The sequence below is a fragment of the Oncorhynchus nerka genome, linkage group LG28 (genome assembly GCF_034236695.1).
Source record: "Oncorhynchus nerka isolate Pitt River linkage group LG28, Oner_Uvic_2.0, whole genome shotgun sequence".
Lineage (NCBI taxonomy): Eukaryota > Metazoa > Chordata > Actinopteri > Salmoniformes > Salmonidae > Oncorhynchus > Oncorhynchus nerka.
Genome location: NC_088423.1, coordinates 41,194,835 through 41,220,862, shown reverse-complemented (window position 1 = coordinate 41,220,862; position 26,028 = coordinate 41,194,835).

The following is a 26,028-nucleotide window of genomic DNA, read 5'->3' as shown; positions in this document are numbered from 1 at the left end:
CCCGTCTACCATCCCCCATCTACCATCTCCATCCCGTCTACCATCTCCATCCCCGTCTACCATCTCCATCCCCGTCTACCATCTCCATCCCCGTCTACCATCTCCATCCCGTCCACCATCTCCATCCCCGTCCACCATCTCCATCCCCGTCTACCATCTCCATCCCCGTCCACCATCTCCATCCCCGTCACCATCTCCGTCTACCATCTCCATCCCCGTCCATCATCTCCATCCCGTCTACCATCTCCATCCCCTACCATCTCCATCCCGTCCATCATCTCCATCCCGTCTACCATCTCCATCCCGTCTACCATCTCCATCCCCGTCCACCATCTCCATCCCGTCTACCATCTCCATCCCCGTCTACCATCTCCATCCCGTCTACCATCTCCATCCCCGTCTACCATCTCCATCCCCGTCTACCATCTCCATCCCGTCCATCTCTCCATCCCCGTCTACCATCTCCATCCCCGTCTACCATCTCCATCCCCGTCTACCATCATCTCCATCCCCCGTCTACCATCTCCATCCCCGTCTACCATCTCCATCCCCGTCTACCATCTCCATCCCCGTCTACCATCTCCATCCCCGTCCACCATCTCCATCCCCGTCTACCATCTCCATCCCCGTCCACCATCTCCATCCCGTCTACCATCTCCATCCCCGTCTACCATCTCCATCCCCGTCTACCATCTCCATCCCGTCCACCATCTCCATCCCGTCTACCATCTCCATCCCCGTCCTACCATCTCCATCCCCGTCTACCATCTCCATCCCCGTCTACCATCTCCATCCCCGTCCACCATCTCCATCCCCCGTCTACCATCCTCCATCTCCATCCCCGTCTACCATCTCCATCCCCGTCTACCATCTCCATCCCCGTCTACCATCTCCATCCCCATCTACCATCTCCATCCCGTCTACCATCTCCATCCCGTCTACCATCTCCATCCCCGTCCACCATCTCCATCCCCGTCCATCATCTCCATCCCCGTCTACCATCTCCATCCCCGTCTACCATCTCCATCCCCGTCCACCATCTCCATCCCCGTCTACCATCTCCATCCCCGTCACCATCTCCATCTACCATCTCCATCCCCGTCTCCATCTCCATCCCCGTCTACCATCTCCATCCCGTCTACCATCTCCATCCCCGTCTACCATCTCCATCCCGTCCACCATCCCCGTCTACCATCTCCATCCCCGTACACCATCTCCATCTCCATCCCGTCTACCATCTCCATCCCGTCTACCATCTCCATCCCCGTCCACCATCTCCATCCCGTCCATCTCCATCCCCGTCACCATCTCCGTCTACCATCTCCATCCCCGTCTACCATCTCCATCTACCATCTCCATCCCGTCTACCATCTCCATCCCGTCTACCATCTCCATCCCCGTCTACCATCTCCATCCCCGTCTACCATCTCCATCCCGTCTACCATCTCCATCCCCATCTACCATCTCCATCCCGTCCACCATCTCCATCCCGTCTACCATCTCCATCCCCGTCCACCATCTCCATCCCCGTCTACCATCTCATCTACCATCTCCATCTCTACCATCTCCATCCATCCCGTCTACCATCTCCATCCCCGTCTACCATCTCCATCCCCGTCCACCATCTCCATCCCCGTCTACCATCTCCATCCCGTCTACCATCTCCATCTCCATCCCGTCTACCATCTCCATCCCCGTCTACCATCTCCATCCCGTCTACCATCTCCATCCCCGTCTACCATCTCCATCCCCGTCTACCATCTCCATCCCGTCTACCATCTCCATCCCCGTCTACCATCTCCATCCCCGTCTACCATCTCCATCCCGTCTACCATCTCCATCCCGTCTACCATCTCCATCCCCGTCTACCATCTCCATCCCGTCACCATCTCCATCCCCATCTACCATCTCCATCCCCGTCTACCATCTCCATCCCCGTCTCATCTCCATCCCATCTACCATCTCCATCCCGTCTACCATCTCCATCCCCGTCTACCATCTCCATCCCGTCCACCATCTCCATCCCCGTCTACCATCTCCATCCCGTCTACCATCTCCATCCCGTCTACCATCTCCATCCCGTCTACCATCTCCATCCCCATCTCCATCTCCATCCCCGTCCACCATCCCGTCTACCATCTCCATCCCCGTACACCATCTCCATCCCCATCTCCATCTCCATCCCATCTCCATCCCCGTCTACCATCTCCATCCCCGTCTACCCATCTCCATCCCCGTCCACCATCTCCATCCCCGTCTACCATCTCCATCCCCGTCTACCATCTCCATCCCCGTCTACCATCTCCATCCCCGTCTACCATCTCCATCCATCCCCGTCTACCATCTCCATCCCCGTCTACCATCTCCATCCCGTCTACCATCTCCATCCCCGTCTACCATCTCCATCCCCGTCCACCATCTCCATCCCCGTCCACCATCTCCATCCCCGTCCACCATCTCCATCCCCGTCACCATCTCCATCCCGTCTACCATCTCCATCCCCGTCTACCATCTCCATCCCCGTCTACCATCCCCGTCTACCATCTCCATCCCCGTACACCATCTCCATCCCCGTCTCCATCCCGGTCTACCATCTCCATCCCCGTCTCCCATCCCCGTCCACCATCTCCATCCCCGTCTACCATCTCCATCCCCGTCTACCATCTCCATCCCCGTCTACCATCTCCATCCCCGTCTACCATCTCCATCCCCGTCTACCATCTCCATCCCCGTCTACCATCTCCATCCCCGTCTACCATCTCCATCCCCGTCTACCATCTCCATCCCCGTCCACCATCTCCATCCCCGTCTACCATCTCCATCCCCGTCCACCATCTCCATCCCGTCCACCATCTCCATCCCGTCTACCATCTCCATCCCCGTCTACCATCTCCATCCCCGTCTACCATCTCCATCCCCGTCTACCATCTCCATCCCCGTCTACCATCTCCATCCCCGTCTACCATCTCCATCCCCGTCTACCATCTCCATCCCCGTCCACCATCTCCATCCCCGTCATCTACCATCCCCATCTACCATCCCATCCCGTCCACCATCTCCATCCCCGTCTACCATCTCCATCCCCGTCTACCATCTCCATCCCCGTCTACCATCTCCATCCCCGTCTACCATCTCCATCCCCGTCCACCATCTCCATCCCGTCTACCATCTCCATCCCCGTCTACCATCTCCATCCCCGTCCTCCATCGTCTACCATCTCCATCCCGTCCACCATCTCCATCCCGGTCTACCATCTCCATCCCTGTCTCCCATCCCCGTCCACCATCTCCATCCCCGTCTACCATCTCCATCCCCGTCCATCATCTCCATCCCCGTCTACCATCTCCATCCCCGTCTACCATCTCCATCCCCGTCCACCATCTCCATCCCCGTCTACCATCTCCATCCCCGTCTACCATCTCCATCCCCGTCTACCATCTCCATCCCCGTCCACCATCTCCATCCCCGTCTACCATCTCCATCCCCGTCTACCATCTCCATCCCCGTCTCCATCTCCATCCCATCTCCATCCCGTCTACCATCTCCATCCCCGTCTACCATCTCCATCCCGTCCATCTCCATCCCGTCTACCATCTCCATCCCCGTCCACCATCTCCATCCCCGTCTACCATCTCCATCCCCGTCTACCATCTCCATCCCGTCTACCATCTCCATCCCCGTCTACCATCTCCTCCACCATCCCCGTCTACCATCTCCTCCACCATCTCCATCTCCATCCCCGGTCTACCATCTCCATCTCCATCCCCGTCTACCATCTCCATCCCCGTCTACCATCTCCATCCCCGTCCACCATCCCCGTCTACCATCTCCATCCCCGTACACCATCTCCATCCCCGTCTCCATCCCGGTCTACCATCTCCATCCCCGTCCACCATCTCCATCCCCGTCTACCATCTCCATCCCCGTCTACCATCTCCATCCCGTCTACCATCTCCATCCCGTCTACCATCTCCATCCCGTACACCATCTCCATCCCCGTCTACCATCTCCATCCCCGTCTACCATCTCCATCCCCGTCCACCATCTCCATCCCCGTCTACCATCTCCATCCCCGTCTACCATCTCCATCATCCCCGTCTACCATCTACCATCTCCATCCCCGTCTACCATCTCCATCCCCGTCTACCATCTCCATCCCCGTCCACCATCTCCATCCCCGTCCACCATCTCCATCCCCCATCTCCATCCCCGTCCATCATCTCCATCCCCGTCTACCATCTCCATCCCCGTCTACCATCTCCATCCCCGTCTACCATCTCCATCCCCGTCTACCATCTCCATCCCCGTCTACCATCTCCATCCCCGTCTACCATCTCCATCCCCGTCTACCATCTCCATCCCATCTACCATCTCCATACCCCCACCATCCCGTCTACCATCTCCATCCCTACACCATCTCCATCCCGTCCATCCCGGTCTACCATCTCCATCCCGTCTCCCATCCCCGTCCACCATCTCCATCCCCGTCTACCATCTCCATCCCCGTCCATCATCTCCATCCCCATCTACCATCTCCATCCCCCACCATCTCCATCCCGTCCATACCATCTCCATCCCATCCATCATCTCCATCCCGTCTCCATCTCCATCCCGTCTACCATCTCCATCCCCATCTACCATCTCCATCCCCGTCTACCATCTCCATCTCATCCCCATCCACCATCTCTCATCCCGTCTACCATACCATCTCCATCCCCGTCTACCATCTCCATCCCCGTCCATCATCTCCTACCATCTCCATCCCCGTCTACCATCTCCATCCCGTCTACCATCTCCATCCCCGTCCACCATCTCCATCCCCGTACACCATCTCCATCCCGTCCACCATCTCCATCCCGTCCATCATCTCCATCCCGTCTACCATCTCCATCCCCGTCTACCATCTCCATCCCCATCTCCATCCCGTCTACCATCTCCATCCCCGTCTACCATCTCCATCCCCGTCTACCATCTCCATCCCGTCTACCATCTCCATCCCGTCTACCATCTCCATCCCCGTCTACCATCTCCATCCCCGTCTACCATCTCCATCCCCGTCTACCATCTCCATCCCCGTCTACCATCTCCATCCCCGTCTACCATCTCCATCCCCGTCCACCATCTCCATCCCCGTACACCATCTCCATCCCCGTCTACCATCTCCATCCCCGTCTACCATCTCCATCCCCGTCTACCATCTCCATCCCCGTCTACCATCTCCATCCCCGTCACCATCTCCATCCGTCCATCATCTCCATCCCGTCTACCATCTCCATCCCCGTCTACCATCTCCATCCCCGTCTACCATCTCCATCCCCGTCTACCATCTCCATCCCCCTACCATCTCCCTCCCCGTCTACCATCTCCATCCCCGTCTACCATCTCCATCCCCGTCCACCATCTCCATCCCCGTCACCATCTCCATCCCCGTCTATCATCTCCATCCCCGTCCATCATCTCCATCCCCGTCACCATCTCCATCCCCGTCTACCATCTCCATCCCCATCTACCATCTCCATCCCCGTCTACCATCTCCATCCCGTTTACCATCCCCGTCTACCATCTCCATCCCCGTCCACCATCTCCATCCCCGTCTACCATCTCCATCCCCGTCTACCATCTCCATCCCCGTCTACCATCTCCATCCCCGTCTACCATCTCCATCCCCGTCTACCATCTCCATCCCCGTCTACCATCTCCATCCCCGTCTACCATCTCCATCCCCGTCCACCATCTCCATCCCCGTCTACCATCTCCATCCCCGTACACCATCTCCATCCCCGTCTACCATCTCCATCCCCGTCTACCATCTCCATCCCCGTCTACCATCTCCATCCCCGTCCACCATCTCCATCCCGTCACCATCTCCATCCCCGTCTACCATCTCCATCCCCGTCTACCATCTCCATCCCCGTCCATCATCTCCATCCCCGTCTACCATCTCCATCCCCGTCTACCATCTCCATCCCCGTCCATCATCTCCATCCCCGTCTACCATCTCCATCCCCGTCTACCATCTCCATCCCCGTCTACCATCTCCATCCCCGTCTACCATCTCCATCCCCGTCCACCATCTCCATCCCGTCTACCATCTCCATCCCCGTCTACCATCTCCATCCCCGTCTACCATCTCCATCCCCGTCTACCATCTCCATCCCCGTCTACCATCTCCATCCCCGTCTACCATCTCCATCCCCGTCCACCATCCCCGTCTACCATCTCCATCCCGTCCACCATCTCCATCCCGTCTACCATCTCCATCCCGTCTACCATCTCCATCCCCGTCTACCATCTCCATCCCCGTCTACCATCTCCATCCCGTCTACCATCTCCATCCCGTACACCATCTCCATCCCCGTCCACCATCTCCATCCCCGTCTACCATCTCCATCCCCGTCACCATCTCCATCCCCGTCTACCATCTCCATCCCCGTCTACCATCTCCATCCCGTCCACCATCTCCATCCCATCCCATCTCCATCCCCGTCTACCATCTCCATCCCGTCCACCATCTCCATCCCCGTCTACCATCTCCATCCCCGTCTACCATCTCCATCCCGTCCATCATCTCCATCCCCGTCTACCATCTCCATCCCCGTCTACCATCTCCATCCCGTCTACCATCTCCATCCCCGTCTACCATCTCCATCCCGTCTACCATCTCCATCCCCGTCCACCATCTCCATCCCGTCTACCATCTCCATCCCCGTCTACCATCTCCATCCCCGTCTACCATCTCCATCCCCGTCTACCATCTCCATCCCCGTCTACCATCTCCATCCCCGTCTACCATCTCCATCCCGTCCACCATCTCCATCCCCGTCTACCATCTCCATCCCCTCCATCTCCATCCCCGTCCACCATCTCCATCCCCGTCTACCATCTCTACCATCTCCATCCCCGTCCACCATCTCCATCCCGTCTACCATCTCCATCCCCGTCTACCATCTCCATCCCCGTCCACCATCTCCATCCCGTCTACCATCTCCATCCCGTCCACCATCTCCATCCCCGTCTACCATCTCCATCCCGTCTACCATCTCCATCCCGTCTCCATCCATCTCCATCCCCGTCTACCATCTCCATCCCCGTCTACCATCTCCATCCCCGTCTACCATCTCCATCCCGTCTACCATCTCCATCCCCGTCTACCATCTCCATCCCGTCTACCATCTCCATCCCGTCTCCACCATCTCCATCCCCCATCATCCATCTCTACCATCTCCATCCCCGTCCATTTCCATCTCCATCTCCATCCGTCTCACCATCTCCATCGTCCATCCCCCGTCTACCATCTCCATCCCCGTACACCATCTCCATCCCCGTCTACCATCTCCATCCCCGTCTACCATCTCCATCCCGTCCACCATCCCCGTCTACCATCTCCATCCCGTCACCCATCTCCATCCCCATCTCCATCCGGTCTACCATCTCCATCCCGTCTCCCATCCCCGTCCACCATCTCCATCCCCGTCTACCATCTCCATCCCGTCCATCATCTCCATCCCCGTCTACCATCTCCATCCCCATCTACCATCTCCATCCCCGTCCATCTCCATCTCCATCCCCGTCTACCATCTCCATCCCGTCTACCATCTCCATCCCGTCCACCATCTCCATCCCCGTCTACCATCCTCCATCTCCATCCCCTTCCACCATCTCCATCCCATCTCCATCCCCGTCTACCATCTCCATCCCCGTCTACCATCTCCATCCCCGTCTTACCATCTCCATCCCCGTCTACCATCTACCATCTCCCCGTCCACCATCTCCATCCCGTCTACCATCTCCATCCCCGTCTACCATCTCCATCCCGTCCACCATCTCCATCCCCGTCCACCATCTCCATCCCGTCCACCATCTCCATCCCCGTCCATCATCTCCATCCCCGTCTACCATCTCCATCCCCGTCTACCATCTCCATCCCCGTCCATCATCTCCATCCCCGTCTACCATCTCCATCCCCGTCTACCATCTCCATCCCCGTCTACCATCTCCATCCCCGTCTACCATCTCCATCCCCGTACACCATCTCCATCCCCGTCCACCATCTCCATCCCCGTCTACCATCTCCATCCCCGTCTACCATCTCCATCCCCATCTCCATCCCGTCCACCATCTCCATCCCCGTCTACCATCTCCATCCCCGTCTACCATCTCCATCCCGTCCACCATCTCCATCCCGTCTACCATCTCCATCCCCGTCTACCATCTCCATCCCCGTCTACCATCTCCATCCCGTCTACCATCTCATCCCCGTCTACCATCTCCATCCCGTCCACCATCTCCATCCCCGTCCACCATCTCCATCCCCGTCACCATCTCCATCCCCGTCCATCTCCATCTACCATCTCCATCCCCGTCCATCTCCATCCCGTCTACCATCTCCATCCCCATCTACCATCTCCATCCCGTCCATCCCCGTCTACCATCTCCATCCCCGTCACCATCTCCATCTCCATCCCGGTCTACCATCTCCATCCCCGTCTCTCCATCCCCGTCCACCATCTCCATCCCCGTCTACCATCTCTCCATCCATCCCCGTCTACCATCTCCATCCCCGTCTACCATCTCCATCCCCGTCTACCATCTCCATCCCCGTCTACCATCTCCATCCCCGTCTACCATCTCCATCCCCGTCACCATCTCCATCCCCGTCCACCATCTCCATACCATCTCCATCCCCGTCTACCATCTCCATCCCCGTCTACCATCCCCATCTACCATCTCCATCCCCGTCCACCATCTCCATCCCCGTCTACCATCTCCATCCCCGTACACCATCTCCATCCCCGTCTACCATCTCCATCCCCGTCTACCATCTCCATCCCCGTCCACCATCTCCATCCCCGTCTACCATCTCCATCCCCGTCTACCATCTCCATCCCCGTCTACCATCTCCATCCCCGTCTACCATCTCCATCCCCGTCCACCATCTCCATCCCGTCTACCATCTCCATCCCGTCTACCATCTCCATCCCCGTCTACCATCTCCTCCATCCCCATCTACCATCTCCATCCCGTCACCATCTCCATCCCCGTCCACCATCTCCATCCCCGTCCACCATCTCCATCCCCGTCCACCATCTCCATCCCGTCTACCATCTCCATCCCGTCACCATCTCCATCCCCGTCTACCATCTCCATCCCATCCCATCTCCATCCCCATCTCCATCCCGTCTACCATCTCCATCCCGTCCACCATCTCCATCCCCGTCTACCATCTCCATCCCCGTCACCATCTCCATCCCCGTCTACCATCTCCATCCCGTCTACCATCTCCATCCATCTACCATCTCCATCCCATCCACCATCTCCATCCCCGTCTACCATCTCCATCCCGTCTACCATCTCCATCCCCGTCTACCATCTCCATCCCGTCTACCATCTCCATCCCCGTCTACCATCTCCATCCCCGTCTACCATCTCCATCCCCGTCCACCATCCCCGTCTACCATCTCCATCCCCGTACACCATCTCCATCCCCGTCCACCATCTCCATCCCCGTCTACCATCTCCATCCCCGTCTACCATCTCCATCCCCGTCCATCATCTCCATCCCCGTCTACCATCTCCATCCCCGTCTACCATCTCCATCCCCGTCTACCATCTCCATCCCCGTCTACCATCTCCATCCCCGTCTACCATCTCCATCCCCGTCTACCATCTCCATCCCCGTCTACCATCTCCATCCCCGTCTACCATCTCCATCTCCATCCCCGTCTACCATCTCCATCCCCGTCACCATCTCCATCCCCGTCCTACCATCTCCATCCCGTCTCCCATCCCGTCTACCATCTCCATCCCCGTCTACCATCTCCATCCCCGTCTACCATCTCCATCCCCGTCTACCATCTCCATCCCCGTCTACCATCTCCATCCCCGTCCACCATCTCCATCCCCGTCCACCATCTCCATCCCGTCTACCATCTCCATCCCCGTCTACCATCTCCATCCCGTCTACCATCTCCATCCCGTCTACCATCTCCATCCCCGTCTACCATCTCCATCCCGTCCACCATCTCCATCCCCGTCTACCATCTCCATCCCCGTCTACCATCTCCATCCCCGTCTACCATCTCCATCCCCGTCATACCATCCCCTTCTACCTCCATCCCCGTCCACCATCTCCATCCCCGTCTACCATCTCCATCCCCGTCTACCATCTCCATCCCCGTCTACCATCTCCATCCCCGTCTACCATCTCCATCCCCGTCTACCATCTCCATCCCCGTCTACCATCTCCATCCCCGTCTCATCTCCATCCCGTCTACCATCTCCATCCCGTCTACCATCTCCATCCCCGTCTACCATCTCCATCCCCGTCTACCATCTCCATCCCCGTCACCATCTCCATCCCCGTCTCCATCTCCATCCCCGTCTACCATCTCCATCCCCGTCTACCATCTCCATCCCGTCTACCATCTCCATCCCGTCCACCATCTCCATCCCCGTCTACCATCTCCATCCCCGTCTACCATCTCCATCCCCGTCTACCATCTCCATCCCCGTCTACCATCTCCATCCCGTCTACCATCTCCATCCCCGTCTACCATCTCCATCCCCGTCTACCATCTCCATCCCCGTCTACCATCTCCATCCCATCATCTCCATCCCCGTCACCATCTCCATCCCGTCTACCATCTCCATCCCCGTCTACCATCTCCATCCCGTCCACCATCTCCATCCCCGTCTACCATCTCCATCCCCGTCCATCATCTCCATCCCCGTCTACCATCTCCATCCCCCCCATCTACCATCTCCATCCCCGTCTACCATCTCCATCCCCGTCTACCATCTCCATCCCCGTCTACCATCTCCATCCCCCACCATCCCATCCCATCTCCATCCCCGTCTACCATCTCCATCCCGTCTCCCCGTCTACCATCTCCATCTCCATCTCCATCCCGTCTACCATCTCCATCCCCGTCTCATCTCCATCCCCATCTACCATCTCCATCCCCGTCTACCATCTCCATCCCCGTCTACCATCTCCATCCCCGTCTACCATCTCCATCCCCGTCTACCACCATCTCCATCCCCGTCTACCATCTCCATCCCCGTCTACCATCTCCATCCCCGTCCCATCTCCATCCCCGTCTACCATCTCCATCCCGTCTACCATCTCCATCCCCATCTACCATCTCCATCCCGTCTACCATCTCCATCCCCGTCTACCATCTCCATCCCCGTCTACCATCTCCATCCCCGTCTACCATCTCCATCCATCCGTCCACCATCTCCATCCCCGTCTACCATCTCCATCCCCGTCTACCATCTCCATCCCGTCTACCATCTCCATCCTACCATCTCCATCCCCATCTACCATCTCATCCCCGTCTACCATCTCCATCCCCGTCTACCATCTCCATCCCGTCTACCATCTCCATCCCCGTCTACCATCTCCATCCCGTCTACCATCTCCATCCCGTCTACCATCTCCATCCCGTCTACCATCTCCATCCCCATCTACCACCATCTACCATCTCCATCCCTTCCTACCATCTCCATCCCCGTCTACCATCTCCATCCCGTCCACCATCTCCATCCCGTCTACCATCTCCATCCCGTCTACCATCTCCATCCCCGTCCACCATCTCCATCCCCGTCTACCATCTCCATCCCCGTCTACCATCTCCATCCCGTCACCATCATCCCATCCCCGTCATCCATCTCACCATCTCCATCCCCGTCTACCATCTCCATCCCCGTCATCTCCATCCCCGTCCACCATCTCCATCCCCGTCTACCATCTCCATCCCCGTACCATCTCCATCCCGTCTACCATCTCCATCCCCGTCTACCATCTCCATCCCCGTCTACCATCTCCATCCCCGTCTACCATCTCCATCCCCGTCCACCATCTCCATCCCCGTCTACCATCTCCATCCCGTCCACCATCTCCATCCCCGTCTACCATCTCCATCCCCGTCTACCATCTCCATCCCCGTCTACCATCTCCATCCCCGTCTACCATCTCCATCCCCGTCCATCCATCTACCATCTCCATCCCCGTCTACCATCTCCATCCCCGTCCACCATCTCCATCCCCGTCTACCATCTCCATCCCCGTCTACCATCTCCATCCCGTCTACCATCTCCATCCCCGTACACCACCATCTCCATCCCCGTCTACCATCTCCATCCCCGTCCACCATCTCCATCCCCGTCTACCATCTCCATCCCCGTCTACCATCTCCATCCCCGTCCACCATCTCCATCCCCGTCCACCATCTCCATCCCCGTCTACCATCTCCATCCCCGTCTACCATCTCCATCCCCGTCTACCATCTCCATCCCCGTCTACCATCTCCATCCCCGTCACCATCTCCATCCCGTCTACCATCTCCATCCCCGTCTACCATCTCCATCCCCGTCTACCATCTCCATCCCCGTCACCATCTCCATCCCCGTCTACCATCTCCATCCCCGTCTACCATCTCCATCCCCGTCCACCATCTCCATCCCCGTCCACCATCTCCATCCCCGTCTACCATCTCCATCCCCGTCTACCATCTCCATCCCCGTCTACCATCTCCATCCCCATCTATCATCCCCATCTACCATCCATCCCGTCCACCATCTCCATCCCCGTCACCATCTCCATCCCCGTCCATCATCTCCATCCCCGTCACCATCTCCATCCCCGTCTACCATCTCCATGCCCGTACCATCTCCATCCCCGTCTACCATCTCCATCCCCATCTACCATCTCCATCCCGTCCACCATCTCCATCTCCATCCCGTACACCATCTCCATCCCGTCTCCATCCCGGTCTACCATCTCCATCCCGTCTCCCATCCCCGTCCACCATCTCCATCCCGTCTACCATCTCCATCCCCGTCCATCATCTCCATCCCCGTCTACCATCTCCATCCCCATCTACCATCATCCCCTCTACCATCTCCATCCCGTCTACCATCTCCATCCCCGTCTACCATCTCCATCCCGTCTACCATCTCCATCCCGTCTACCATCTCCATCCCCGTCTACCATCTCCATCCCCGTCTATCATCTCCATCCCCGTCTACCATCTCCATCCCGTCTACACCATCTCCATCCCCGTCTACCATCTCCATCCCCGTCCACCATCTCCATCCCCGTCTACCATCTCCATCCCGTACACCATCTCCATCCCGTCTACCATCTCCATCCCGTCTACCATCTCCATCCCCGTCTACCATCTCCATCCCCGTCTACCATCTCCATCCCGTCTACCATCTCCATCCCCGTCTACCATCTCCATCCCGTCTACCATCTCCATCCCCGTCCACCATCTCCATCCCCGTCTACCATCTCCATCCCCGTCTACCATCTCCATCCCATCTACCATCTCCATCCCCCTACCATCTCCATCCATCCCATCCCGCTACCATCTCCATCCCGTCCATCATCTCCATCCCGTCCATCATCTCCATCCCCGTCTATCACCTCCATCCCCGTCTCCATCTCCATCCCCTACCATCTCCATCCCGTCTACCATCTCCATCCCCATCTCCCATCCCGTCCATCTCCATCCCCGTCTACCATCTCCATCCCCGTCCACCATCTCCATCCCCGTCTACCATCTCCATCCCCGTCTACCATCTCCATCCCGTCTACCATCTCCATCCCGTCTACCATCTCCATCCATCCCCTCCACCATCTCCATCCCCGTCTACCATCTCCATCCCCGTCTACCATCTCCATCCCCGTCTACCATCTCCATCCCCGTCTACCATCTCCATCCCCGTCTCCATCTCCATCCCCGTCTACCATCTCCATCCCCGTTACCATCTCCATCCCCGTCCACCATCTCCATCCCGTCCACCATCTCCATCCCCGTCTACCATCTCCATCCCGTCCACCATCTCCATCCCCGTCCATCATCTCCATCCCGTCTACCATCTCCATCCCCGTCTACCATCTCCATCCCCATCTCCATCCCGTCTACCATCTCCATCCCCATCTACCATCTCCATCCCGTCTACCATCTCCATCCCGTCCACCATCTCCATCCCCGTCTACCATCCCCGTCTACCATCTCCATCCCGTCCACCATCCCCGTCTACCATCTCCATCCGTTCCACCATCTCCATCCCGTCACCATCTCCATCCCCATCTCCACCATCTCCATCCCCGTCTACCATCTCCATCCCCGTCTACCATCTCCATCCCCGTCCATCATCTCCATCGTTTACCATCTCCATCCCCGTCTACCATCTCCATCCCCGTCACCATCTCCATCCCCATCCACCATCTCCATCCCGTCTACCATCTCCATCCCCGTCTACCATCTCCATCCCCGTCTACCATCTCCATCCCGTCTACCATCTCCATCCCCGTCTACCATCTCCATCCCCGTCTACCATCTCCCTCCCCGTCTACCATCTCCATCCCCGTCTACCATCTCCATCCCCGTCTACCATCTCCATCCCCTTCTACCATCTCCATCCCCTTCTACCATCTCCATGCCCGTCCACCATCTCCATCCCCGTCTACCATCTCCCTCCCCGTCTACCATCTCCATCCCCGTCTACCATCTCCATCCCCATCTACCATCTCCATCCCGTCTACCATCTCCATCCCGTCTACCATCTCCATCCCCGTCTATCATCTCCATCCCCGTCCACCATCTCCATCCCCGTCACCATCTCCATCCCCGTCTACCATCTCCATCCCCGTCTACCATCTCCATCCCGTACACCATCTCCCATCTACCATCTCCATCCCCATCTCCACCATCTCCATCCCCGTCTACCATCTCCATCCCCGTCTACCATCTCCATCCCCGTCACCATCTCCATCCCCCGTCACCATCTCCATCCCCGTCCACCATCTCCATCCCCGTCTACCATCTCCATCCCCGTCTACCATCTCCATCCCCGTCTACCATCTCCATCACCATCTCCATCCCCGTCTACCATCTCCATCCCATCTCCATCTGTCTACCATCTCCATCCCGTCCACCATCTCCATCCCCGTCCACCATCTCCATCCCCGTCTACCATCTCCATCCCGTCCATCATCTCCATCCCCGTCACCATCTCCATCATGCCCGTACACAATCTCCATCCCGTCTACCATCTCCATCCCCATCTACCATCCCCGTCCACCATCTCCATCCCGTCTACCATCTCCATCCCCGTCCACCATCTCCATCCCGTCTACCATCTCCATCCCCTTCTACCATCTCCATCCCCGTCTACCATCTCCATCCCCGTCTACCATCTCCATCCCCGTCCACCATCTCCATCCCCGTCTACCATCTCCATCTCTACCATCTCCATCCCCGTCTACCATCTCCATCCCCTCTACCATCTCCATCCCCGTCCACCATCTCCATCCCCGTCCATCATCTCCATCCCCGTCTCCACGTCATCTCCATCCCCGTCTACCATCTCCATCCATCTACCAATCTCCATCCCCGTCTACCATCTCCATCCCCATCTCCATCCCCGTCCACCATCTCCATCCCCGTCTACCATCTCCATCCCCGTCCACCATCTCCATCCCCGTCTACCATCTCCATCCCCTTCTACCATCTCCATGCCCGTCTACCATCTCCATCCCCGTCTACCATCTCCATCCCATTGCCACCATCTCCATTCCCGTCTACCATCTCCATCCCCGTCTACCATCTCCATCCCCGTCACCATCTCCATCCCCGTCTACCATCTCCATCCCCGTCTACCATCTCCATCCCGTCTACCATCTCCATCCCGTCTACCATCTCCATCCCCGTACACCATCTCCATCCCCGTCCACCATCTCCATCCCCGTACACCATCTCCATCCCCGTCCACCATCTCCATCCCCGTCCACCATCTCCATCCCGTCTACCATCTCCATCCCCGTACACCATCTCCATCCCGTCCATCATCTCCCGTCTACCATCTCCATCCCCGTCTACCATCTCCATCCCGTCTACCATCTCCATCCCCGTCTACCATCTCCATCCCCGTCTACCATCTCCATCCCCGTCCACCATCTCCATCCCCGTCTACCATCTCCATCCCCGTCTACCATCTCCATCCACCATCCCCGTCTACCATCTCCATCCCCGTACACCATCTCCATCCCCGTCTCCATCCCGGTCTACCATCTCCATCCCGTCTCCCATCCCCGTCCACCATCTCCATCCCCGTCTACCATCTCCATCCCCGTCCATCATCTCCATCCCCGTCTACCATCTCCATCCCGTCTACCATCTCCATCCCCGTCCATCATCTCCATCCCGTCCACCATCTCCATCCCGTCTACCATCTCCATCCCCGTCTACCATCTCCATCCCCGTCTACCATCTCCATCCCCGTCTACCATCTCCATCCCCGTCTACCATCTCCATCCCCACCATCTCCATCCCGTCTACCATTCATCCCGTCTACCATCTCCATCCCGTCTACCATCTCCATCCGTCTACCATCTCCATCCCCTTCTACCATCTCCATCCCGTCCACCATCTCCATCCCCGTCTACCATCTCCATCCCCGTCTACCATCTCCATCCCCGTCTACCATCTCCATCCCCGTCTACCATCTCCATCCCCGTCTACCATCTCCATCCCCGTCTACCATCTCCATCCCCGTCTACCATCTCCATCCCCGTACACCATCTCCATCCCCGTCTACCATCTCCATCCCCGTCTACCATCTCCATCCCCGTCTACCATCTCCATCCCCGTCACCATCTCCATCCCCGTCTACCATCCCCGTCCACCATCTCCATCCCCGTCTACCATCTCCATCCCCGTACACCATCTCCATCCCCGTCTACCATCTCCATCCCCGTCTACCATCTCCATCCCCTTCCACCATCTCCATCCCCGTTTACCATCTCCATCCCGTCTACCATCTCCATCCCCGTCTACCATCTCCATCCCGTCTACCATCTCCATCCCCGTCCACCATCTCCATCCCCGTCTACCATCTCCATCCCCGTCTACCATCTCCATCCCCGTCTACCATCTCCATCCCCATCTACCATCCCCATCTACCATCTCCATCCCTGTCCACCATCTCCATCCCCGTCCACCATCTCCATCCCCGTCCATCATCTCCATCCCCGTCTATCACCTCCATCCCCGTCTACCATCTCCATGCCCGTACACAATCTCCATCCCCGTCTACCATCTCCATCCCCATCTACCATCGTCCACCATCTCCATCCCCGTCTACCATCTCCATCCCCGTCCACCATCTCCATCCCCGTCTACCATCTCCATCCCCTTCTACCATCTCCATGCCCGTCTACCATCTCCATCCCCGTCTACCATCTCCATCCCCGTACACCATCTCCATTCCCGTCTACCATCTCCATCCCCGTCTACCATCTCCATCCCCGTACACCATCTCCATCCCCGTCTACCATCTCCATCCCCGTCTACCATCTCCATCCCCGTCTACCATCTCCATCCCCGTCTACAATCTTTATCCCCGTACACCATCTCCATCCCCGTCCACCATCTCCATCCCCGTACACCATCTCCATCCCCGTCCACCAACTCCATCCCCGTCCACCATCTCCATCCCCGTCTACCATCTCCATCCCCGTACACCATCTCCATCCCCGTCCATCATCTCCATCCCCGTCTACCATCTCCATCCCCGTCTACCATCTCCATCCCCGTCTACCATCTCCATCCCCATCTACCATCTCCATCCCCGTCTACCATCTCCATCCCCGTCCACCATCTCCATCCCCGTCTACCATCTCCATCCCCGTCTACCATCTCCATCCCCGTCCACCATCCCCGTCTACCATCTCCATCCCCGTACACCATCTCCATCCCCGTCTCCATCCCGGTCTACCATCTCCATCCCGTCTCCCATCCCCGTCCACCATCTCCATCCCCGTCTACCATCTCCATCCCCGTCCATCATCTCCATCCCCGTCTACCATCTCCATCCCCGTCTACCATCTCCATCCCCGTCCATCATCTCCATCCCCGTCCACCATCTCCATCCCCCGTCTACCATCTCCATCCCCGTCTACCATCTCCATCCCGTCTACCATCTCCATGCCCGTCTACCATCTCCATCCCTGTCTACCATCTCCATCCCCGTACACCATCTCCATCCCCGTCTACCATCTCCATCCCCGTCTACCATCTCCATCCCCGTCTACCATCTCCATCCCGTCTACCATCTCCATCCCCTTCTACCATCTCCATCCCCGTCCACCATCTCCATCCCCGTCTACCATTTCCCTCCCGTCTACCATCTCCATCCCCGTCTACCATCTCCATCCCCGTCTACCATCTCCATCCCCGTCCACCATCTCCATCCCCGTCTACCATCTCCCTCCCCGTCTACCATCTCCATCCCCGTCTACCATCTCCATCCCCATCTACCATCTCCATCCCGTCCACCATCTCCATCCCCGTCCATCATCTCCATCCCCGTCTACCATCTCCATCCCCGTCTATCACCTCCATCCCCGTCTACCATCTCCATGCCCGTACACAATCTCCATCCCCGTCTACCATCTCCATCCCTGTCTACCATCTCCATCCCCGTCCACCATCTCCATCCCCGTCTACCATCTCCATCCCCGTCTACCATCTCCATCCCCGTCCACCATCTCCATCCCCGCCCACCATCTCTATCCCCGTCCACCATCTCCATCCCCGTCCACCATCTCCATCCCCGTCCACCATCTCTATCCCTGTCCACAACACAAAACCGAAACCTACTTGAAGGTAACAGCGCTCACGGTTGTCCCTAGTGGCCGGTTTCCACGTAATCTCCCAATGTCCTCAGACATGGATGGATATCGAATACTGACTTGTATCAATGGTGACCTGGCATGTTTATTTGCTGTAACGTGTGCTGTTGCCCAGCTATTACAAAGAACAAGCCAATATTTGAGACTCGCATTAAAATAGGGTTTTACTGTCATTTTAACCATTTTAACCACCTTCTTATGTACATTATGTATTTTACGTAGACCCTTACAGTAGGTGTGTGCAGTGTCTGCATTCCTTGTATTGTTAGAGCATATTTGACAGTTCTTATGACTAGGGCATAGGGAAGGTGAAACAAGTACCGAGTGCAGGAGAGGAGAGCACTGTCACATGGGACTCTGTATTGATTGAGCTCTGACACTGATTGAGGCTCCCTTCACAATGCCATCCTGCTTAATATGTGTGCATTAAGTGTTGTGTACACCTGTGTGTGTGTGCATAGATCACATAGATCCCAGTCCCATTGCAGCTGGCCTAACATTACTACCACTGTATGTCCAGCCATGGTGGGATATAAAAAGGGTCTCCCTCTTCACGCCACTCTTTCTTTGTTTACTCTCATCCCTTTGTTTCTATTCATCATTAATCCCTCCGCCTCAGTCAGGGATGTCAGTGTTTTTCTTTCTCTCCCACCCTCTCTTCCTCCGCCTCCCTCTCTCCTGCTCTTGCTCCTTGTTCTCTTTCTGTGCTTGTCATTGGTGCCTCAGTCACTCTCCACCATTCAGCCCCTGACATCCCTATGCTCGGATAATTACCCCCCTCCCTGTGTGTGTGTGTGTGTGTGTGTGTGTGTGTGTGTGTGTGTGTGTGTGTGTGTGTGTGTGTGTGTGTGTAGATCTAGGCTGTAGGCTGGAGGGATGGATGAGGGGCCAAGTTCAAGGGCACATGCTGGAACCCAGACACATAAACAAGGAGAATGGTGTGAGAGTCCATCAAGACAGAAAGGTTAGCGGGAGGGCAGACTGTACACTAAACAGCCCCCATTACCTGCTTCTTTGTTTATATAAGAACCTACTGAAAACACTCTACATGGCCGGTATAGCTGAACCCTCCCAGCAGTATGTCAGTGTGTGGGTTGTGCGTTCACATTCTTGCCATGCTCTCATCTTTGGATTTGAAGGAGACCTTCTTTAATTAAAAAATGACAGTTTAGAGGGAAGTAAATAAACAAAGCCGTTTTATTTCCTTTGCGAGTATTGGATGCTGGCCGATCGGGAGGCGGAAAGTGATCGAAAGGGGACCCCCTCCTGCCCTTCCCTCTCTCCTCTTCCGTATCATTCTCTCTATCAGATTCCCAGTGAATTTTTGGGTATTGATTGGATGGGTCTGCATCTCGGCACTGGAAAATGACGGTTTGGTGAAAGCTTAGAGGAGGGTTGGAGATAGAGAGAAATTCTCTAGTATACATGAAGATGTGAAGACTGAAGGCACCCCATAGACAGACACACACACACACTCCCCTTTAACCCTTTCAAATCCAATCAGGCCTAATAGATTGGCTGGCAGTAGCAGCATATCAAAATATCTAACTCACAACCTTCTATTTCACCCAGCCCCACACTCCGCCCCTCTCTGCCCTCTAACCCATATGCGAGGAGGATGTACCCTATCTCCCCCAGTTACCATGCCAGCAGTGTGTGTGTGTGTGTGTGTGTGTGTGTGTGTGTGTGTGTGTGTGTGTGTGTGTGTGTGTGTGTGTGTGTGTGTGTGTGTGTGTGTGTGTGTGTGTGTGTGTGTGTGTGTGTGTGTGTGTGCGTGCACATCCTGTCAGATTTGCATGTGTGTGTTATCTATTTGAATAAATTGTGCTGGTTTATAACCCTGGTGATGTGGTACGGCCGGTGGTGCTAATTTACAGTCAGTCTAGTGTGTCCCCGGCTTGATGACACCATCTGAAGCATGTTGTCTAGACGACATTGAACCCTCCGTCCGCCCGGGGTAATTGTTTTATGCAAATGATAAAAATCCAAGGGTGACGTGTCGGAGCCCAGCCTCAGCCCAGCCTCTCTCTCTCTGTGTTAGTTGATTGAGGTGTGCTGTGACTTCTGCAAGCCAGTCAGCAGGCTACATAAGATAAACTGGCCTATTAACAATCTGTGGTGTTATTATTATTGTTATTATCGAGATGATTATGTGGTGTTGCCCTCAAGGCCTATAGGGGATGGGATTGGGAGAGAGAGAGAGGAATTATACACACAATACCAGTGGTAACTGATGATATAAACACACACACACACTCACACACACACACATGTCGTGATAGACACATATCGTCCACGCACAAAACCGAGGAACAACACTCTCACACACCCTCAGGTCATTGAAAAAAGGCCAAACACTCACACGTGCTCCCACACTATAACAGCTTTCGCTACCTAAGTATGGTTCTCAATCAGAGACAACGATAGACAGCTGTCCCTGATTGAGAACCATACCCCGCCAAAACAAAGAAATACAAACACATAGAAAAATAACAAAGAATGCCCACCCAAATCACACCCTGGCCAACCCAAAAACAGAGACATAAAAAGCTCTCTACGGTCAGGGCGTGACAGTACACCCCCCCCCAAAGGTGCGGACTCCGGCCGCAAAACCTGAACCTATAGGGGAGGATCTGGGTGGGCATTACTCTTGCTCGGCCCACTTAGGTAACACCTCTAGAGCCGGGACCCTCACCGCCGACCCTGGACTGAAGGCCCTCGTAGAGAGTGCCACTGGAACGAAGGGCGCCTCTAGACTGAAGGGCGCCTCTGGACTGAAGGGCGCCTCTGAAGGCTGAAGGACGCAGGATACCCTGGGCCGAAACGGCGCACCAGAGACCAAACTTGCTGAGCTGGCACAATCCACCCTGGCTGGATGCCCACTCCTGCATGGCACTTGCGGGGAGCTAGCATGTAGCACTCCGGGCTATGAGCGCGCACTGGAGACACCGTGGGCTTCACTGCATAACACGGTGCCTGACCAGTACCATGCTGCTTCCGGTAAGCACGGTAAGTTGGCTCAGGTCTATTGCCTGACTCCGCAAATCTCTCATGTTTCCCTCCCCCCAAATTTTCTGGGGGGCTGCCTCTCGTGCCTGCTGTGCTGCCTTGCCTCATATCGCCGCCGCTCAGCTTTAGCTGCCTCCAGTTCTTCTTTGGGGCGGCGATATTTTCCCAGCCTGTCTCCAGGGTCCCTGTCCGTCCAATATCTCCTCCCAAGTCCAGGAGTCCTGAACCCTCTGCTCCCTGTTACCATGCTGCTTGGTCTGTTTGTGGTGGGTAGTTCTGTAACGGCCTTTGTAGTCGGATGAAAAAGAGTAGGTGGACCGAAGCGTAGCGTGGTAACTGTTCATATATTTATTGAACTGAACACTAAATCCAAAAATAAAGAGAGAATTAATGAAACCGGAAATCCCGTAAGGTGCAAACACTGATACGGAAAACAACTACCCACAAAAACCCTGTGGGGAAAAGTATGGTTCTCAATCAGAGACAACGATAGACAGCTTTCCCTGATTGAGAACCATACCCGGCCTAAACAAAGAAATACAAACACATAGAAAAAGAACATAGAATGCCCAATGTGGTCCAAGTCATGTGTAATTTCATGCTGGATTTGCAGTGCTCATCTGAATTGCATGTGAGCACAGGCTGATGGGCCTACGTCTCAGTCCCGGAGATTCAGACACAGATGCTGCAGTCACACACACACACATACACACACACACACACACACACACAAGATCAACAAGATGGCGCCGACAGACACGGTAGCCCTGTTTCTACTTCCTAGACAACTTTGCATTATAATGATTATTTTTTGTTATTTATTTTATTTATTTTTTCTCAGAAAGATTATTGTATTATTAACTATAGCCTCGACGGTCACTCACCAGAAATTAGAGCAGAAATTCGACTTCCTTGACCTGGATCCTTTGTTTGAACTTCTCGAGGCAGCACTATTTATCCCGGGGGCTGCACTAAAACGCTGATGCCGGAGAAAAGGAAGAAGAAGTGGGACCCTCGTCAGACTCAGGCGGCATGCCTGCCATCCACCACTTCCGAGTAACTTCAAAACTGTAACTAGGCCACTCACGAACATTCAATGACATCTTGGTAAGCAACTCCAGTGTTTATTTGGCCTAGCATTTTAAGTTATTGTCCTGCTTAAGGTGAAATTTTCTCCTAGTGTCTGTTGGAAAGCAGACTGAACAAGATTTTCCTTTAGTATTTTCCCTTTGATTTTCATGAAAAACTCTGTAGTCCTTGCTGATGACAAGCATACCCATAACATGATGCAGCCTCCACCATGCTTGAAAATATGAAGAGTGGTATTTATTTTAATTTATTTTGTTGGATTTTCCCCAAACATAAAGCTTTGTGCTGAGGACATTAAGTTGATTAATTTGACACATTATAGGTAGTTTTACTTTAGTGCCTTAATACAAATGGAATGCATGTTTTGGAATATTTATATTATGTACAGTCTTCCTTCTGTACACTGTAATTTAGGTTAGTATTGTGGAGTTACTACAATGTTGTTGAACCATCCTTAGTTTTCTCCTATCACAGCCATTAAACTCTGTAACTGCTTTAAAGTTACCACTGGCCTCATGGTGAAATACCTGAGTGGTTTCCTTCCTCTCCGTCAATGAGTCAGAAAGGAAACCTGTGTCTTGGTAGTAGTGGATGGCAGAAAAACAGAGAACACTGCAAAAACACAGCAATAAATGTGGCAAATTAATTCACTTTTTGGCCTGATTACAAAGTGCTATGTTTGGGGCAAATCCAATACAACACATCAACCATAGTGGTGGCTGTATCATGTTATCGGTATGATTGTAATCGTTAAGGACTGGGGAGTGTTTCAGGATAGAAAAAGAAACAGACTGGAGCTAAGCACAACAAAAATCCTAGTGGAAAGCCTGGTTCAGTTTGCTTTCCACCAGACACTGGGAGATTAATTCACCTTTCAGCAGGACAATAACCTGAAACACAAGGCCAAATCTACACTGGAGTTGCTTACCAAGAAGACAGTGAATATTCCTTAGTGGCCGTGTTACAGTTTTGACTAAAATCTGTTTAAAATCTATGGCAAGACCTGAACATGATTGTCTAGCAATAATTACTAATTTGACAGATCTTGAAGAATTTTGTGTACAATCCACGTGTCCAATTAGCTACTTTTGCCAGACAGACCAATGACTCAAATAGCTGCCATCCGGTCCCACATCACACTAGAGGCTTCATTCCATGTTCTACTGACTGTTGACATCTAGTGGAAGGCGTAGGAAGTGCGAACAGATCCATATTTTATTTGGATGTGAATAGGCAATGAGTTGAAAATCAACCAGCCCCAGAATTTCCACTTCCTGTTTGGAAGTTTGCCTGCCCTAGTTCTGTTATACTCACAGACATAATTCAAACAGCTTTAGAAACTTTAGAGTGTTTTCTATCCAATAGTAATAATAATATACATATACTAGCATATGGGACAGAGTAGGAGGCAGTTCACTATGGGCACGCAATTCATCCAAAGTGAAAATGCTGCCCCCTATCCCTAACAGGAGTTACTACATTTGCTGAGCACTTGTTGGCTGCTTTTCTCTTGGAACCACCAATAGTCTTCCTAGAGCTGGCCTCCCAGCAATACTGGGCAATCTGGGGAGTAGGGCCTTGTTCAGAGAGGTGACCAAGAACCCGATGTCTCTCTGACAAAGCTCCAAGAGTTGTTTTGTGGAGATGGGAGAACCTTCCAGAAGGACAACCATCTCTGCAGCCCTCAACCAATCAGGTCTTTACTGCAGAGTGGTCAGACAGAAGCCAGTCGTCAGTAAAACGCACATGATAGCCCGCTTGGAGTTTTCCAAAAGGCACCTAAATGACTCTCATATCATGAGAAACCAGATTATCTGGTGTGATTGAACTATTTGGCCTGAATAATAAGTGTCACGTAGTGGAGGAAACCTGGCACCATCCCTACGGTGAATCATGGTGGTGGCAGCATCATGCTGTCGGGGTGTTTTTCAGCAGCAGAGACTGGAAGACAGGTCAGGATCAAGGGAAAGATGAACAGAGCAAAGTACAGAGAGATCCTTGATGAAAACCTGATACAGAGCGCTCAGGACCTCAGATCGGGGTGAAGGTTCACCTTCCACCAGGACAACAACCCTAACCACACAGCGAATACAACTCAGGAGTGGCTTCAGGCCAAGTCCAGACATGATGCTATCCTTTCAGGATATATCAATCTCTAAATTGTCTTCTGCAATCTTTCTTGATTGTGTTTGTGTATATGTATCTCTACGTTAAGGCCAGTGGCATTCAGTGGCATTCGGTATTCGGTGTCCTGTGTGAATCTAAGTGTGCGTTCTCTAATTCTCTCCTTCTCTCTTTCTTTCTCTCTCGGATGACCTGAGCCCTAGGACCATGCCCCAGGACTACCTGACATGATGACTCCTTGCTGTCCCCAGTCCACCTGGCCGTCCTGCTGCTCCAGTTTCAACTGTTCTGCCTTATTATTATTCGACCATGCTGGTCATTTATGAACATTTGAACATCTTGGCCATGTTCTGTTATAATCTCCACCCGGCACAGCCAGAAGAGGAGTGGCCACCCCACATATGCTCTCTCTAATTCTCTCTTTCTTTCTCTCTCTCGGAGGACCTGAGCCCTAGGAACATGCCCCAGGACTACCTGACATGATGACTCCTTGCTGTCCCCAGTCCACCTGACCGTGCTGCTGCTCCAGTTTCAACTGTTCTGCCTTATTATTATACGACTATGCTGGTCATTTATGAACATTTGAACATCTTGGCCATGTTCTGTTATAATCTCCACCCGGCACAGCCAGAAGAGGACTGGCCACCCCACATAGCCTGGTTCCTCTCTAGGTTTCTTCCTAGGTTTTGGCCTTTGTAGGGAGTTTTTCCCAGCCACCGTGCTTCTACACCTGCATTGCTTGCTGTTTGGGGTTTTAGGCTGGGTTTCTGTACAGCACTTTGAGATATCAGCTGATGTACGAAGGGCTATATAAATAAATTTGATTTGATTTGAGTGGCAGTATCCATCCACCTGTTCTTATTACATTTCCTAATCAACTCTTGAAAACCTGTCACAACTCTCCATTAAAACCCAGCGTCTCCGCCGTCTCCTCCATTTCACTCATCGCACGACTCTTTCGTCTGGTCACTCATTTATTGTATCTTCAAGCTTTTGTCTGTTTCTTTTTTTTATCAAACTGTTCAGTCTGTGAAGTGGAGTAAGAGAAATACGCCCAATTACCAGGTTACAAGGCTCAGAGCAATTAAGGAAATGTACAG